The sequence below is a fragment of the Palaemon carinicauda genome, chromosome 10, assembly GCF_036898095.1.
Source record: "Palaemon carinicauda isolate YSFRI2023 chromosome 10, ASM3689809v2, whole genome shotgun sequence".
In the NCBI taxonomy this organism is placed as follows: Eukaryota; Metazoa; Arthropoda; class Malacostraca; order Decapoda; family Palaemonidae; genus Palaemon; species Palaemon carinicauda.
The window spans coordinates 152,093,993-152,113,609 of record NC_090734.1 but is presented as its reverse complement, the minus strand read 5'-3'; the positions used below and the strand labels follow the sequence as shown (position 1 = coordinate 152,113,609).

Here is a 19,617-nt window from a genome sequence, read left to right as displayed (position 1 = left end):
ATCTGATATATTTTGACTGGTGTAAGATATGTTTATGTTCATTCATTACTTCTCATATATAATCTATTTATTTCCTTAGTTCCTTTCCTCATTGGTGTATTTTCCTGTTGGAACTCTTTAGTTTATAGCATCCTAACTTTTCCAACTAGGGTTGTAGTCTAGCTAGTAATATTATGATTGAGTTTTGTTAGTTATTGTAGTTACTCCTTAAACACTTAATTTTAATCAGTTCTTCCTGGTCCCGGGGTGTTCCGTTTTCTATCATTGAATATAGAGTAGAAGAAGGGGAAGGTTTCACGATCACTGATAAACATAACTCGCGTGATGGCAACACTGCGACGCTGCTGGGGTATCAGTGCACCGCCCCCAAAACACCACTCGCCGAATTATGGGCATTTCTCCTCATGTATTGCTTATACCCAGGTGCTAATGCCACTCCACCTCACTTCATTTCGAGTGGCATCTGATTAAATGTTAAGGTGTGAAGCACTTAGAAGTGATAACGCTGCAGAAATTGCATGTTCCGTAAAATAAGTAGTGATTCATGTGGACGTTTTAGTGTAAAGGATTACCTTGCGACCATAACCAAGTTCTCTTCAGTTTTTGAAATAATTTAAGGTAAGGTTCAATATAGTTTAAATTCATCTTTAAAACGCTTATGTGTGTGACGTATGGGATGGTTATGTAATATAAAAAAAAAAGACTTTATTATCAAGTTTTTTGTTTGTGCAAGGGGGTGGGGGGACTAAGGTATAGTTATGTTGAAGAAATCGCCATTAGTTTAAAATGGTTGTTACTCGAGTTCAACTTTTAAATTACATCAGGTACTGGCAAATTATGTGTACTTTATTTATAATTTAATCGTATTTTTTTGGAAATTTTTTATGATGTTTTTTCCACTTTATCTTTCTTGAAACAGTCATTCTTCTGTCTTTACTAGTGATGAGCTTTAGGAAGTTGAAAGAGATTTCTCAGGAATGAATTTTTTTATGCTTTCTGCTATTTTTTTATCATTTTTATTAAGACTATATAAAATACTACAAAATATCCATTTAGGAAAATACAATTGAATGATATTTATTATTATTATTATTATTATTATTATTATTATTATTATTATTATTATTATTATTATTAACTATTGGTCGTGAAAGGCTAATGTCTTTCTTTATAAGCTTACAGTATTGTTAAATTCACTGTAATCAGTGTTAACAATTACTAGTTATCATAGGCAATGCTCAAATATCTCTCTTCATTATTAGTGACCTTCAATTCGGGCCATTGTTTACATTTTGTGGTTTTTATGAAAGAATAAAGCTGTAGAGTCAAATCGATAAGGGAAATTATCTATTAAACAAATTGGACTACTATTGAGGTTATATTGATACAAAAGGTAAATGAAGTATCGGGTAGTTAGGAGACTGTACTGGGGAGCAGCCAGGGTAATGAAAGCATTAGGTTAATACTGTAAGAATTATATATATATATATATATATATATATATATATATATATATATATATATATATATATATATATATATATTGTAACAATAACAACAACAAATGCAGCTGTGTCTAGTCCACTGCGGGACAAAGGGCTCAGACATGTCAATTCACGTCTATGGTTTGGCTAGTATTCATCACTATGCTGGCCACTGCTGATCGGTTATGGTGGGATGTTTTCGACTGATCGCTCATAGAAAACCAACCTAGTATGGGTAGCCCTGACTAGTACAGTTTTGCTGATCAGGGCATTAGTAAACCCATTCACCACGTTAAGGTATTCCTACTTAGAGAGGGATGTGTATATATACTGTGTATATATATATATATATATATATATATATATATATATATATATATATATATATATATATGAAATGTATGTATTATAAATTATTATAATAATAAACTTCCTAGTATATATAGTTGAGGCTTTGTCTTTTTTGCTCCAAGAATATTATTGCATTTCAACGAGAACATTCGTGACTGAATGCATTTAACCACTAAATATTTGTTTACGTTTTCAACACCTCAAACAAACAAACACACACACGGGATATTGACCCCGTTAGGTCTGATTACGTCATACGATGCGAGAGGTAAAATGATCAGTATATGGGAAGTTTAAGTTCGGATATGGTATCTGGTGGTCGGTTGGTTTTTGTGTCTCATTTTTGCTCCCAACTGAACTAAACAGGTAATAGTGTTTATTCATAAGAGGTTAGATTAATAGGATGCAATTAGACCATCCCCGTAGTCGGTTAGGGTCGTCACTGTGCCTGATGTGGCGTACTGTAGGCATCAATTTATGGTATTTGCTCTTTTCCTTGACCCTGTAGCTGTAATTATTATTATTATTATTATTATTATTATTATTATTATTATTATTATTATTATTATTATTAACTAAGTTACAACCCTAGTTGGAAAAACTGGATGCCATAAGCCCAAGTGCTCCAACAGGGAAAAATAGCCCAGTTAGGAATGGAAATAAAAAACTACTTTATATCCGTTTGCTTTACCTCCATTCTCACACCATTTCTTCCTTGCTATTTATCTCCTTGTAACTTTTGCTTCAAAGTGTAATTGTATGGTTTTTCTCTAATTATGCTTGGCCGCTGAATGGTCCCACAGGCCTCAACACCTGGCTGTATAGCCCAATATCATAAATCTAATTAAATCGACCAGGGAACTTTTTCGACTGGAGAATGCTTACTTGTTTTACTTACTTGTTTTGGGTTTAAATGCAACCCTCCACTGAAGTCGAGTGAACTACTTCTCGGGCGGGTCCATATTAATCATCTAACGAAACATTTTCATTATAACTTATACAATTCTTTGATTGTAGCATCTTCCAAATCATATGCTCATATGCTCTTCAGTATTTACGTTAAGACTTACCCTTAATTCTCTGTATTTAGATTTTTTAATGTAAACTAACAAACAGCATTTAAAAAACAAACATTAATGTAAAAAAAATTTGAATACATCATAAACAGACATTCTATTGATGCTACAGTATATAAATCTGGAAATAAAGTAAAATTTAATTTTCACAACGTACCCATAATATAGAAATCTCCCATAAATAATTGTTAAGAATTGTAGTAAATATGTTATTTAACCTTACACAAAACATGCATCGTGTAGACAGTTACATGAAATGTTTTATCAAAGGTGTAGTGTATCTGTGTAGGTAAAAGAGCAGTTTACATTAAAACAAGTTCCTGTACAGAAATGTTGCATGAAACAACACTGCAACGATAGCAAGGCTTTCTTTCCTCTTAACAGCCGAGCATAATGGCCTTCGACGCCTATTTTTACCCGCACCATCCCGGGAAAAAGCTTCTTGGCACACATTTCAATTGTCTGACAGATAACCCATAGAAAAAAGATGCACTAGAAATGTCAACGCTCATGCTGGCGTACTGTACACACGTGTGGGTACACACGGACCGGCAAAAGAAGGTTCGTTTTTACGTACGTCGTTAGAGATGAACCAGAGAACAGTTACCAGCTGAACGAACTCTACGAAGTACGAAAATGAATTGATGAATGGTACCATATTCCAAGCAAATATAGAATGTGATGATTTGCGGATCTGTGTCTGTTGCTATTGATGTCATGTTTAGGCGAGGACTGGTCTTTTCGCAATTTTTAGCGATGGTGACCCTTTTACATTTATCTCCGGTATCAATTACCTTCGCTTGTCAATTTCTTTTGCCGTTAATGTTTTTGCCACAATACCAATCTCCACACCACTTCTTCCTTAACACCACATAACTCGTCAGTCGTTTGCACTTAATCTCGAATAGTCGAGCTCTGTGACATCCAGAGGGATTTAAATTCTCCGAAAATGGTTCCAATATTTAGTCTGAAAAGTTCAATATTAGATTCTCCTCCTCTTCTTCTTCTTCTTCTTCTTCTTCTTCTTCTTCTTCTTCTTTTTTTTTTTTCCATGTGGGCATTGCAGTAATGAGGTAACCGACAAGGAAGCGAAAGAAGCTCCCTTTGAAGATTTATATTCAATGAAAAAAAAAGTTCCACATTCTGACATGAAAAACTAATAAGGTCCTAAATCATAATTAGATAGCCAGGTATATGGATGTACCAACTACCTCTCCCATCAAAATATCTATATAGATACATTAGGGGTAGTATTTTAACTCGAAACAAAAAACTTGAACTTTAATCAGTCTAAGACTCTGGGATACAATATGGGCATATTCTAGATGACAGCATTTTACTAGTGTTTGTTTATTGTGACAGGTTGCTATTATTATTATTATTATTATTATTATTATTATTATTATTATTATTATTATTATTATTATTATGACAGGCTAAGCTACAACTCTAGTTGGAAAAACAAGATGCTATAAGCCCAAGGGCTCCAACAGGTAAAAATAGCCCAGTGAGTAAAGGAAATAAGGAAACGAGAGAAGTAATAAACAATCAAAATAAAATATACAAAGAACAGTAACAACATTAAATTATATCTTTCATATATAATCTATAAAAACTTCAAAAAACTGGAGGAAGATAAATAAAAAAGAATAGCGTGCCTGAATGTACCCTCAAGCAAGACAACTCTAATCCCAGACTGTGGAAGGCCATGGTACAGAGGTTATGCCACTACCCAAGACTAGAGAACAATGGTTTGATTTTGGAGTGTCCTTCACCGAGAAGAGCTGCTTACCCAATAACTCTCTAGCGGTAGTATCTCAACGGGTGGCGGGTGGCCTGGCCAACCTACTAGCTACAAGCCTATTCTGGTACACAGCACCCAATTCATTAATCAGCTGTAGGGATCCCCTTCTCCCCTTCGAAGGGGAATCCCTTGGAGATATTTTGGGAAAAGATGTTGCTGCCCTTGTTTTGAATGACATTTAGGGTATTTTTCGTAATCTTGTTTTAATTGTTTCATTGAAAATGTACGATTGTACTTCTTATCAACTATTACGTTCTCTTAAATTTTAGATTTTATTGTCTATTTATACACAATATTTGTTACGACTCTGACTTAATTAGCTTTCAATCTGGTTAAAATTCATAAGCGAAGGTAGACATGGATTTTTTTTATAATCATGATTTATTAATTGTTATTTTAATGTTTAGGATGAAATGACATTAGCAGTCTTTGCCATGCAACGTACTGGAGAAACTCTTCTTAGATTATTATTATTATTATTATTATTATTATTATTATTATTATTATTATTATTACTTTCTAAGCTACAACCCTAGCTGGAAAAGGAGGATGCTATAAGCCCAGGTGTTCCAACAGGAAAGAAAGGAAACAAGGATGAATAAAATATTTTAGAACAGTAAGAACATCAAAATAAATATCTCCTTTATAAACTATAAAAACTTTAAAAAACAAGATTAAGAGAAGTAAGACAGAATAGTGCGCCCGAGTGTACCCTCAAGCAAGAGAACTGTAACCCAAGAGAGTGGAAGACCATGGTACAGAGGCTATGGCACTACCCAAGACTAGAGAACAATGGTTTGATTTTGTAGTGTCCTCCTAGAAGAGCTGCTTACCAAAGTTAAAGTCTCTCCTACCCTTGCCTAGACTCTAGAAGAAAGTGGCCACTGAACAATGATAGTACAGTGAGGTTGTGGTGGCCGATGTGATAACGCCCCTGACTGGTGAACGCCAGACTGGCGTCCGAGTCCCGCTCAAGCTCGATAGTTTCTTTGGTCGCTGCAACCTCACCATCCTTGTGAGCTAAGGATGGGGTGTTTGGGGGAGCCTATAGGTCTCTCTGCTGAGTCATCAGCAGCCATTGTCTGGCCCTCCTTGGTCTTATCCTGGATGGAGAGGGGGCTTTGGGTGCTGCTCATATTATTATTATTATTATTATTATTACTTGCCAAGCTACAACCCTAGTTGGAAAAGCAAGATGCTATAAGCCCAGGGGCCCAACAGGGAAAATAGCCCAATGAGGAAAGGAAACAAGGAAAACAAAATTTCAAGAACAGTAATAACATTAAATTAAATAGTTCCTATATAAACTATAAAAACTTTAACAAAACAAAAGGAAGAGAAATCAGATAGAATTGTGTGGCCGAATGTACCGTCAAGCAAGAGAACTCTAACCCAAGACAGTGGAAGACCATGGTACAGAGGCTATGGCACTATCCAAGACTAGAAAACAATGGTTTGATTTGAAGGTGTCCTTCTAGAAGAGATGCTTACCATAGCTAAAGAGTCTCATCTACCCTTACCAAGAGGAAAGTACCTGCTGAACAATTACAATGCAGTAGTTAACCCCTTGGGTGAAGAAAAATTGATTGGTAATTTCACTGTCGTCAGGTGTATGAGCAGAGAGGAGAATCTGTGTATGTGTAGTCAAAAGGAAAGTGAACCGTAACCAGAGAGAAGAATCCATTGTAGCACTGTCTGGGCAGGCAAAGGACCCCATAACTCTAGCGGTAGTATCTCAACGGGTGGCTGGTGCCCTGGCGAACCTACTACCTCACATGGTCAGTCTCTAGGGCATTTTCCTGCTTGCTAGAGCAATGTTACTGGCTTTGCCTCTGCCATTCATGAGCGGCCTTTAAACCTTTAAACCGTGTATGAGGACAGAAGAGAATGTGGAAAGAATATGCCAGACTATTCGGTGTATGTGCAGGCAAAGAAAAAATAAGGCGTAACCAGAGGTAGGGATCCAATGTAGTACTGTCCTGTCAGTCAAAGGATCCCTTAACTCTCTAGCGATAGATTTTGCTAAAGTAAAGAAAAAATATATATACTAAACTCAACTGTACTAACTTGTATAAATATATACAGTAAATATAGTCGAGCAGTCTTGGTAATAAGAGAGAGAGAGAGAGAGAGAGAGAGAGAGAGAGAGAGAGTCTTTTGAATGGTTTCACCTGTTCAGGATAAGGATCACCTCATCGTGGCCCTTCCGTTTTGACAGCTTAAAGAACTGAGAGAGAATACACACTTACGTCAGTTTTTATTTTCTTTGTAGTTTTCTCTTTCAGCCATAACTGCCACCAGACACGGTTGAGTTATAACCATGTACATGATTTGCTGCTTAGATAAACAGAGGAATGCGCTTATCTGTTCCCCCTCGTTTGGTCCGAGACTCGAACGCTGTACCATAGCCGCGCCATTTATGCGTGTTAGCGAAAGCGACGAGAGAGAGAGAGAGGGAGAGAGAGAGAGAGAGCGTACAGTTATATAATCGTGTCCCTCTTCTAAGTAGAATCTGTTATTATTTGAATTAGCCATCGAACATCATAACGTAATGGAATGCGATCTGGTCAGACTGAGTTCGCATTGGGTTCTCTGAGAACGATCTGAAAGAGAGTCTAAAAACGTGCGTAAATTTCTTCCGTATAAAAGAATCAGAGAACATAATATGGATGGTTTCAATTTTCTTGCTTGATGCGAAAGGAGATTCCTAGACTGTGAGCCGGAATTACTACCAAAAGTAGAAAGACCGGAGGAGAGACAGAGAGCGAGAGAGGTTCTGTTTTGTTTACCAGTGTTTGTTTTAAGTTACGAATGCCCCGTTAAAACTTACCCTTCCTCTAATAATACCCCTCCTATTCCCCTTACCGATTCTCCATAGCATCCTCCCCTTCCCACCCTTGCTCTGGGCGTCGGATACCCGATCCTATAGAGTTACAAAGTCAACAGAGCCGCAGGTCCACAATAGAAATGGAAATGAGATTGAAAAGGACCAACACTTAGAATAGCCATCAACACTTCCTTTTGCATATACAATGAATATATTCTGTGTGTTGTTTCATTGTATATGCGAATGTGTTTACGAGGAACTGTACCATTGTGTAAGCATTTTGATGAAAGTATAGCGTATCCACCTAGATTATATACATGTCCACGGCTATATTACATACATGTACAAAAACGCATGTGTTTATATATATATATATATATATATATATGTGTGTGTGTGTGTGTGTGTGTATATATATATATGTATATATATACTTGGTGTATATATATATATATATATATATATATATGTGTGTGTGTGTGTGTGTGTGTGTGTGTGAGAATAGAATATATTATTCAGAGGGGAATCATAACATTACTATCTTCCCATAAAAGAAAGAGGAAGGGGATGAAAGAAAAGACGATGGACTGACGAACTAAGAAAATTTGCGGGTGTGTCCTGGCACAGGGAGACCTTAAACAGACGCAAGTGAAAGGACATGTCTGAGGCCTTTGTTCTGCAGTGTAGTAGTAACAGCTGATGATATATATATATATATATATATATATATATATATATATATATATATATATATATATATATATATATATATATACATAATCAACTGTGTACCATTTTCCCGGTGGAGAGAATAGCTCAGGCAATCTGAACGAACGAACGAGCTCCAGAAAATTAGTTAGTCTTTAGTCTGCTTTCGTTGTTTATTTCAGATCTAATATAACTTTGGACCATCTGGCTCACTCCATTTTTTTTAAGTTCAATAGAGGCACAGTGAAATAACAACATTTTTCAATGCCTCAAAGGACCTTGGAAATTGGAGAAGGACCTTCTTGCTGTTTAGGCTGTAACCTTGAGTAATTGGGGGGGGGGGATATTTTATTTATCAGCTTCGTTTTATACCAATGTATGTTTAATTATTTATTTTCCTTGGATAATAACATGTTATATGATTCATCAACTTATGTGGTGACAAAATTCTGGGCTTTGGTGAGATTACATGGACACTGCTCTCCGGTAGTGGTAATGCTATTAGGTAACTGACCATGGTGTTTTGTTATGTTGGGAGGGTGGAAAAGTTCCGGTCTTCTCTCTACTAACATTACAGAAAAACACAAACTTTGCTTTGGTGACTACTCCAGTACTGCAAGGTGAGCTACAGGTTTTATCAAGTAACAAGTACATATCTATCGTTTACATAGTATTTTGAAAATGCAATAGCTTCATGGAGGAAAAAACACATACATTATATATAAACTGTATATAATTATTTCGCAGCCGACCAGGGAAAACCGGATTTATTTCCGGAAACCTGTGTCCTTTTGTCAATTAATGCGTTACGAGACATTCTAGTGTAGGACCTCACTAGTACGACAATGGAAACATTATGTGTTAACAAAACAAAAGAAAACATTGAAAATTTGACGTATACAGCCAAATGTACGGGGGAGAACTGCCCTATTCTCCCACTTCCCAACTAAGTTATCCCTCCCCCTATACCCCTACCTGTAAAAACTTCGTGAACAAGAAGACAAGCAATTCCCGTTACACTATCATGCCTCTTAAATTCTATAAAACAATGGGTAAGGGGAGTAAGGAAGCTGCAAGAGTTTTATGGTGTAATGACCCTTCATGGATTTTTTTTTTTTTTTTTTTTTTAATTATGCGATAGGCAATATAACGAAATTTGTCTCTGGGTTGTACCGTTCAGCTCAACAGATGAATTGGCTAATTGGTGGTCAATCATTTTCTTTGATTAGTCGTAATCTACATAATGATCGTTATGACTCGAGTATATTTTTATTGATATTATTATAATACATGTTGGATTTTGTCTGTTTTGATATCATTGTTTTAATTATTATTAGTATGTTCTTGCTATAAAAATTATTATTATTATTATTATTATTATTATTATTATTATTATTATTATTATTATTACTAACCACGTTACAATCCTCGTTGGAAAAGCAGGATGCTATAAGTCCATGGGTTCCAATTGAGAAAAATAGCCCAGTGAGGAAAGGGAATAAGGAAATTAATGAACTCTATGAAAAGAAATAACAAATTGAAAAAAAAAAGTATTTTAAGAACAATTAACAACATTAAAACAATAAAACATTTTAAGAACAGTAACAACATTAAAACAATAAAACATTTTAAGAACAGTAACAACATTAAAACAATATAATGTTTGTTTGTTAGAACAGTAACAGCATTAAAACAATTAAATATTTTTATAACAGTAACAACATTAAAACAGATATTTCATTTATAAACTATAAAGAGAGACTTCTGTCAGTATGTTCAACATAAAAACATTTGCTGTAAGTTTGAACTTTTGAAGTTCTTCAGAATTAACTACCCGATTAGAAAGATCATTCCACAACCTGGTCACAGCTGGAATAAAACTTTTAGACCACTGTGTAATGTTGAGCCTCATGATGGAGAAGGCAAGACTATTATAATTAACAGTAAAAGTAATATTATTTTGCAATTGCATCATAAGTTTTATACCTTCTATATCAAATTTATTACTTCGCGTGTTTTTATAATAAACGATTGAAATTATGTAATTATTAAAGTAATCCATAGTGTTAGTCTCTTTCTATCATCATCCTCATCATCATCATCATCTCCTTCTGCGCCTATTGACGCAAAATTCCTCAAAGTCTCCTGCTATAAATGAAAACAAATGCAATTAAGATTATCCTTCATTTTAACAAATCTTTTAGATTCGTATTGTGCTGTACCTCATCATTTCTTTTAATTCGCTTGTGCATTTTTATTCTGTTGATGTGCTTTATTATTTTTTTATAATTCATTAATTTTATATTTTCATTTGGACACCTTTACGTGATATATATATATATATATATATATATATATATATATATATATATATATATATATATATATATATACATATATATATATATATATATATATATATATATTAATATATATATATATATATATATATATATATGAATAGGAATATAATAGCAGAACCACACATATACTCCAATAACTGGTTCTCTTCTTTTTAAATTGGAATTTCCATTTTTCCCCAAAAAATAAATTGGCCGGCGTAACACCGCTGCATTGATATGCATACTGGCTATTAAACCTTTCAGTTCATTTTGTTTGCTCAAAAGATAGTACCTGTCATGTGAGAGCCTATCAGAGATAAGAATATCTCTGGCACGATGGCATTGTCAGTGTGGCCAACCGAAGCCATTTTCGCGAGTGTACATTACAGTTGGCAATACTGGGAGTGCTACTGAGCCTATAGACCCGTTAAATACATAAGGGTCTGTTTGTCTTCTTTGATTTCCGTTAAAATAGTCAGGATTTTTTCCTTTTTTTTTCATGTTAGTTTTGTAATTTTTGCTTCGTTTTTTGTGTGTAGTATATTTTGTAAAGGCTGAAACCTTTGAACGTTTAATCACGTTTTGTTTGCTTGAAAATATTGAAGCGTGAAATATAGCTGCCGCTGTCAGTTTCATTTCTACATTCAGAGTGAGTCAGTTTTACTTTCCATATATATATATTTTGAGAGTGTATATATATATATATATACATATATATACACACATGACAATGTACACATGTACATTCTCTCTCTCTCTCTCTCTCTCTCTCTCTCTCTCTCTCTCTCTCTCTCTCTCTCTCTCTCCCTCTCTCTCTCTCTCTCTCTCTCTCTTTATATATATATATATATATATATATATATATATATATATATTTATATATACATACACACACACACACACACACACACACACATCATCATCTCCCCTACGCCTATTGATGCAAAGGGTTTCGGTTAGATTTCGCAAATCGTGTCTATCTTGAGCTTTTAATTCAATACTTCTCCACTCATCATCTACAGGCCTAGGTCTTCCAACTCTTCTAGTGCCTTATGGAGCCCAGCTGAACGTTTGGTGAACTAATCTCTATTAGGGAGTGCGAAGAGCATGCCCCTACCATCTCCATCTACCCCTCATCATAGTCTCATCCACATATTGCACTCCAGTAATCTCTCTTATAGTTTCAATTCTAATCCTGTCCTGCCATTTAATTCCAAATATCCTTTTGAGGGTTGTGTTCTTAAATCTCCTAAATCTATTGGAGATTGTTTCATTGTTATACCATGACTTATGTCCTTATAGTAATACCGATCTCACTAAATTGATATATAGTCTGATTTTTATACATAATTTCAGTCGGTTTGATTTTCAAATTTTACTTAACCTAGCCATTGCCTGATATGCTTTTTTACAATCTTTCACTAAACTCTAATTCTGAAGACCCTGTATTAGAGATCATAGTTCCTAAATACTAAAATGATTCTTCCTCATTAATCCTTTCTCTTTCCAATGATATTTCATCTTCCATTGCATACTCTGTTCTCATCATCTCTGTCTTTCTTCCATTTATCTTGAACCCAACCTCATATGATATTTCATGCATTCTGGTAAGCAACCATTGTATATCCTGTGATGTTCTGCTGGCAAGGATAGCATCATCAGCATACTCTAGGTCTGCTAATTTCCTATCACCACTCCAGTCAAATCCTTTTCCACCATCCCCAACTGTTCTACGCATTACAAAATTCAAGAGGACGATAAACAGTGTAGGAGACAACACTTTCCCATGAAGTACTCTGCTGTTCAATAGAAATTCACTTGATAAGACTCCATTAACATTAACTTTGAACTTGCTATGCTCGTGAACAGACTTAATCAAATTTACATGTTTAAGAGGAATTCCATAATAACGCAGGACTCCCCACAAAATTGCCCTCTGCACACTATCAAAGTCTTTTTCTTAGTCCACAAATAACATCAAAAATGGATTTCTATATTTTACGCATTGCTGTACAACATGTCTCAAACGAAAAACTTGGTTATTGCAACTTTTACCTTTGCCAAATCCTGCTTGTTCATCTCTCAGCTTTTTTATCAATCTTTCTCTCCTGTCTCTTTAGAATAAGCATAATATATATTTTCATAATAACTGACGTAAGGGTTATGCCTCTGTGATTATTGCAATCAGTTAGGTCTTCTTTTATTGCCATTTTCACCAACACTTCCAACTCCCATTCATAAGGTTTTGCCTCTTCATGCCACATTCTACAAAATAATCTTGCAAGAAGTCTGGGAGTCACTTTATTTCTGGCCAGTATAATCTCGGCAGTTATTCCATCGTATCCTGGGACTTTCCATCTCTTGAGATTTTTAATGATAGCTTCGACTTCAAACACAGTGAATTCATTCATGAGCACATGAAGGTCTTCATCAGCTTCAGGGATACCAATCAAATTATCCCCTTCATATCTCCTATTCATAACCTCTTTCTTCATCTTATGTTATAACAGATGTATTTCTCTTTTTGATGGGTATATGCTTCTTTTTCCTTTCCCCCAGTCGCGATTTCATTAATAATTCTATGAGCGATTCTTACACCATAGCCACTCCCTGAATTCTTAGCTTTGTCAGCCTAATCTGCTTTAATGTTTAAAATTAGATATTCTTTCCAGTCATCCCTGGTTTTTCTTTTGACCTCGCTGTCGATACTGGAATACTTAGCATGCTCTTCCTTGTAATTTTCATCACTTCCTCGAAAACTTTCAACAATCAATTTCTGTCTTTGTCTCCTTTTTATGGTAACTCAAGTATCATTTGATATACATTGGTTTCTCCTTGTAATTGCGTGTCCTAAGACTTCACTACCAACTGACCGATATATGTTCTTAATATCACACCATTCTTCATTAATTGTCTGCTCTTCGTCTTTTAAAGTCTCCAAGACTGCAAATCGACTCCTACATTCAATTGCAAATGTTTCTCTGTGCTCTTCTTCTAAAAGCTTAGTTTTATGAAACCTAAGTATTCTATCTACCTTTAATTTCAGTGTGACAATGAGAAGTTGGTGAGCACTACCAATATCTGCACTTCTATACCTTCTTACATTTTTCAAGGTCCTCCTTCTCTCTTTATTTATGGCAATGTGATCTATTTGATTTTTGTAATTGCCACATGGTGAAGTCCATGTATACTTGTGGATATCCTTGTGTTGAAAAAGAGTACCTCCAATGACAAAAATGTTTGCTGAACAGAAACTTATGAAATGTGCTACATTTTTATTTTCAACTTCGCATTCTCTATCCCTTGATTATTTCTTCCAACTTTAGCATTAAAGTCGCCATCCACAATTTTCATATTTCTCTCTGTGATCTCATCTATAACCATCTGCAGTTCTTCATAGTATTCATTTTTCCTTTCTTCAGGGAAATCATTTGTTAGTGCATTGTAAACTATAATACTTATACTGCACTGCTTGGTTAGAATTTTGCCAGTAACAATCTACTATTTACAGCTCTCCACTCAGTTAATGCCTTTTCTGCTCTTGGTGTCATCATTATGTCTACACTTCTGCCAACTCTAATATATTATATATATATATATATATATATATATATATATATATATATATATATATATATATATATATATATATATATATATCTTTATTCAAAACTTACCTATCCCCTTACAACGTGTTTTACTTAGTGCTAAGAAATCCAAACTATATTTAATAAATTCACTCACCACTTGTAAATTCCCAATCTGATTTATGGTTCTAACGGTCCAATTACTAATTTTCAATTTTTCTTTAGTATTTATAAACAGCGAGAATCTTTGCACCCCGTTACACCCGGGACCTGGGGGCCGTTCTGTCATCTTCTCTTTCCATTGACTGACTTAATCCATAGAGGATTCATTGGCTATATACATCAAAGGATAGCCAGTTCCTTGTGATCCGTAGTACCTATGTAACTAAGGCAAGTGACTCCTGCCTGTCCATACTAATTCTAGTAAGATTAACCTCCAGTCATGAGGAGTAAAAGGTGAAGAGACGTTATGTCTATCGCCTTAAACCCAATCCGTCACTCTGCTGCCAGTGACTTCAGCAATATTTATGGGGGCTTTTCCTCCACACTTAAAAGTTCTCGTTACTCCACCAAGTTGCTCATCCGCTTATACGAGTATAACCGTTGGCAAACATGGATTGCTAAAACATACTGCCTATCACGGTATACTTATATATATATATATATATATATATATATATATATATATATATATATATTATCTGAAATATTTCCATTCAATGTTGTCTTAAATTTTTCTTGCATTATATTATTATTATTATTATTGTTAGTGGTAGTAGTAGTAGTAGTAGTAGCAGTAGTAGTAATAGTAGTAGTAGCAGTAGTAGTAATAGTAGTAGTAGTAGTAGTAGCAGCAGTAGTAGTAGTAGATCCTACAACCCCCAATAAGGAAAGGCAGCCCAATAAGGAAAGCTATCCCAATGGGGAAAGGCAATCCAATAATAGTTGTAATAGTAGTAGCAGCAGATCCTACAAGTTCAGTGACCTCAATAAGGAAAGGTGACACAATAGTAGTAGTAGTAGTAGTAGTAGTAGTAGTAGTTTGAACAACATCTTACCGTTGACATATTGAAATATCAATGTATTTTGACTATTTTTTTTTTTTTTTTTTTTTTTTTTTTTTTTAGATGTGCTATTTACAATACATTGATAGGGACCATTTATTAAATAAAATGAGATTCCTGAGTGACCCTCCTCATCTTGGATAGTCGATTTCTGTAACCCCTTTGCACTTTGATATCCCTATAGGCTGCTATTGCTAGGCTCCTGCTGACGTAAGACTAACTGAATCCAATAAATTGACTGTAATTGTATATTTTTGATAAGTTCTGGGTAAATCTAGTAGGCTGCTCTCTAATTAGGCGATACTGTTTCCTTCCTCCCCTTTTTAACTTCGAATTCAAGTCCTCTCCTATGCATATGATTAAATTACTATGTTATGGTTTGTAGTAAGAATCCAGATGTACGTTTAATTTTCAATATATCGTAAGACTAGTGTGACTTATAAAATCTACCCTCGATAATTCTTTTGAGGGCGGATTTATATAAGACAATTGCATTTCTTTTTTTCAATTAAAGAAAAAATGATATGGATTCGTGGTTTGAAATTCGTATCTGAGTTAGAATGAGGAAGGAAGATAAAGAACAATGATTAACTTTAAATTGTGTGAAGCAACCATTGAATAAGTAAAATATGAAAATAAATCATAAGTAAACTAATGAATAAACTAAAGTAACGTACTAAATGAAAATTAGTTCATAATAAATTTAAATAAGTGACTAAATTGAAATTGATTCATATAAGTCAGTCACATTTTCTGGCATCAGTTTGCATCTTATTACCATAGTTTCCCCATAGAAAGAACAACCTATCTCGTAGATTAAACTAAATGGTCACAATATAATTTAAATCAGCCAAAAGCAAAGTTTGTCATGCGAAGTGCATTCCCTGTTAAATGCATAGAGTACTTTCATTATAGACACAGTCATTAATGCCAGAGACGTTTTTGGCCGTGTGATAACATAAACACTATTCAGTGTCCGTTATTGGTGGTAAGCCATTACAAGATGCCGAGAAAAGTCGTCCGTGAGGCAGCACATTATTTGTATTAAATTTGTACTGCTGTTAGTTGTGGGGTGTTATTGGATAGTCTTACATAATTTTTATACCACTAAGCCCGTGTCTGGCCGGAAGGACCAGCCAATATGCAATAACATCCTTCCATTCGTAAAACAAAGGTGTCGATCTTCGGTTACAAAAGAACGGATGCTATTCTCTGATTTGGGTTAATTCTTGGATCAAGATGTAAAATACGTTCAAGTTATCATTATCTTACATTTTCTACCTTTGTGATTAATCTTGTCTTGAGAAGAGAGGAACATTATATTGGGAGGAGAATGATGGAAATGGAGGTACGAGGAACGAAGGTGGGTGGACTGTATCAAGGATGACCTTCGATCAAAGAGATTAACCGGTGATAAGGTGTGGGACAGAGGTAGATGGAGAACGCTGACCAGAAACATCGACCCCACATAAAAGTGGGAAAAGATGTAGACAAAGAAGAAGAAGAAGAAGATATGCTATGCTCATGGCAAAATATATTGAAGGCATATCTACGGGAGATTTACTCTAATGATATATGAAATATTATTTGGTTAAGGACGAGTTCGATAGAAATTATCATAAAAGACACATTAATTATTTCTATGGTTATGAATATTTTGTCACCTTTGAAATGAAGTGGGAGAGTCCCTACGTAATAAATTGCAAGGTACTTTAAAGAAAATATCAATGTACACCTTTTCATTCTCCGCAAACTCTGGTTCAGTTCATAGATTAAATATGTTTTCATATTTTTCACCTAACCTTTCATCCTTTCTATTCTCTGAACGGGTTCATAAAGCAGATTTCTGTTGTCAAGAGTTATTTTGAAATTAGGTCATGAGTGATTATTTTTCAAGAATATTTCCTTTTTCAATTGGTAGGTCTACTGTTTTGTTCTACATTACTTATATACCTATATCCATTTTCACGGGCATAACTTTCAAACAACCATAAATTTACCTGACTTTGTTTGATCTTGAGTGGTCCCCAGTTGTATATATGTTTATAATCCAGACTATCTTTCATTAAACATTCATTGAACAGAACGATTAGATTTTGATTTTTTTCCTCTTGTCCTTTTTTCAGTTTATTTCTCCTACCTCTTCCAATTTTTTATTTATCAACAAAGTAGACCTCACTTTTGTAGCATTTAGCATATTATTTTTAAGCAAGTTTCACTCCTCTTTAACTCTGAAAAACACCTTAAGATCACTGTGTCCTGCTGCTTTCTCTACTTCCAGTCTTGCGTTAATATTCAGATATCACAAAATCTTTGATTTTTTGAAATACATACTGAATCATTTCGCAGTATTGACGGAAAATAACATTGTCTTGAAAATATTTAGCAAAAATTTTGTTTTTTGGGGAAACTTAAGACGAGAAGTATCCTCGAATACCCTTTTTTTTTACTAAACTATATGATATTTAGTTTAGTTAGTGATATTTACATTTTCTATATCTGGTCTCTATCAAAAGAAAACTCGTATTCAACCATACCTCAACTAAATGGTGGATATGTATTTCTTTTTAAAATCTTGCAAAACTCTGTGTAAGTTCGATTTAACACCCACCCTTTTTTTTCCCACAAACAATGAGGGTTAATTAGCATTTGCCATGGCAATACACCTATAGACTATTCATCCATATTCTGTTTCTTTACAGGATGATAATCCTACCAATTGTAATAAAAAAAAATGTAAATTACAAAATTACACTTGAAAATTCTAACATAATTTTGCTTTTGCATGAAGTGTTCCTTTCAAATCTCCTGCTGAAATATTATCATGATAAAGGAAAAAAAATGGGTAGAAATAACAGAAAGGTCCTTTCGTATATACATCAGAAACTTGCTCTTTGGCATACCAACTCACGTGCGTCTTAGTGTTTCCAAATCATTAATTTTAAGAGTATAATACAAACCAGTTGCTTTATAAAGAGTAGTATGTCATAAGGTCTTAATTCTCATAATGCAACCAATAATGCTTGTTTTTTTGGAATCTAGAGTAGATATCATCTGAGTATAGGGAATCAACAGATAGACTCAAAATAGGTTCCAAATATACTCCACATAGGTTATATATATACAGTACATATATATATATATATATATATATATATATATATATATATATATATATATATATATATATATATATATATATATATATATATATATATATATATATATATATTTATATGGGTGTGTATATTTATATATATATATATATATATATATATATATATATATATATATATATATATATATATATATATATGTCTGTGTGTGTGTGCATGTATTTTTATAAATGTGTGTGTGTATGTATATATATATATATATATATATATATATATATATATATATATAGATAGATAGATAGATAGATAGATAGATATATATGTGTATATATACACATATATATATATATATATATATATATATATATATATATATATATATATATATATATATATATATATATATAAATTCAAGGCTGAATAATTTCAATTGCAAATTTACTTTTGAGAAACATTCGGTCTCTTTCATTTTCAAGTGTAAAGAGATTGCCATATTGGCAAACTATTTTAGGATTTTTGGTTATCAATCTATTCTGAGGAAATATTTTAGTTATTTCATGTTGCCATTTCTTAATATTTTCTCCTGTTTGGTCTTCAGATGCTGACTCTTAACTTTAGTTGATGGACCAAAATTTGCAGTCCATTGAATTCCATGTCTCTGATCTGGGTATCATCTCTGGTGCCGTAGTTCAGTTAGTTCTTTATGCATGTTGCATGAGATATTACATAACTCTTACCACCTTTTGCATTAAGATCTTCCCAGACTGTACCAAAATGTACGTAGCACAAGTCATCAGTCTTACCTTCCCTATCATAAGGCTCAATACGGCACAGTATTTTCATAGTTTTTATTCCAGATGTGACCAGATTGTGGAATCAATTTCCTAATCTGACAGTTGAATTGGTGGAACTTCAGAAGTTCACACTTATTGAAATTCTTTTATATTCAATAGGTAGCAAGTCTTATTAAATAGTTTATTTATGACTGATATATTTAACTCTGATACTGGTCTTTATATACTTTACAAAAAAAAAATCGTATGTAGTTTATCCGTTACTTCTCTATTTCCTCTGCGTATGGGCAGCTTACCCATTTGAAGTCCTGTGGCTTGTAGCATATTGCTTTTTCCAATTAGGGTTGTAGCTTGGTTAGTAATGAAATATATATATATATATATATATATATATATATATATATATATATATATATATATATATGTGTGTGTGTGTGTGTGTGTGTGTGTTTGTGTATATACCT

At 33.8% G+C, this 19,617-nt stretch overlaps 1 protein-coding gene across 1 annotated transcript in view; it reads left to right on the top strand.

Moving 5' to 3' along the window:
* Positions 1 to 351: 351 nt before the first annotated feature.
* LOC137648868 (phosphatidylinositol 3,4,5-trisphosphate 3-phosphatase TPTE2-like) overlaps positions 352 to 19,617 on the top strand; it is a 270,530-nt gene continuing 251,264 nt past the window's right edge. The window contains exon 1 of the mRNA XM_068382035.1: positions 352 to 618. The gene's annotated coding sequence lies outside the window, so the exon portion shown is untranslated. The remainder of the gene's footprint in view (positions 619 to 19,617) is intronic.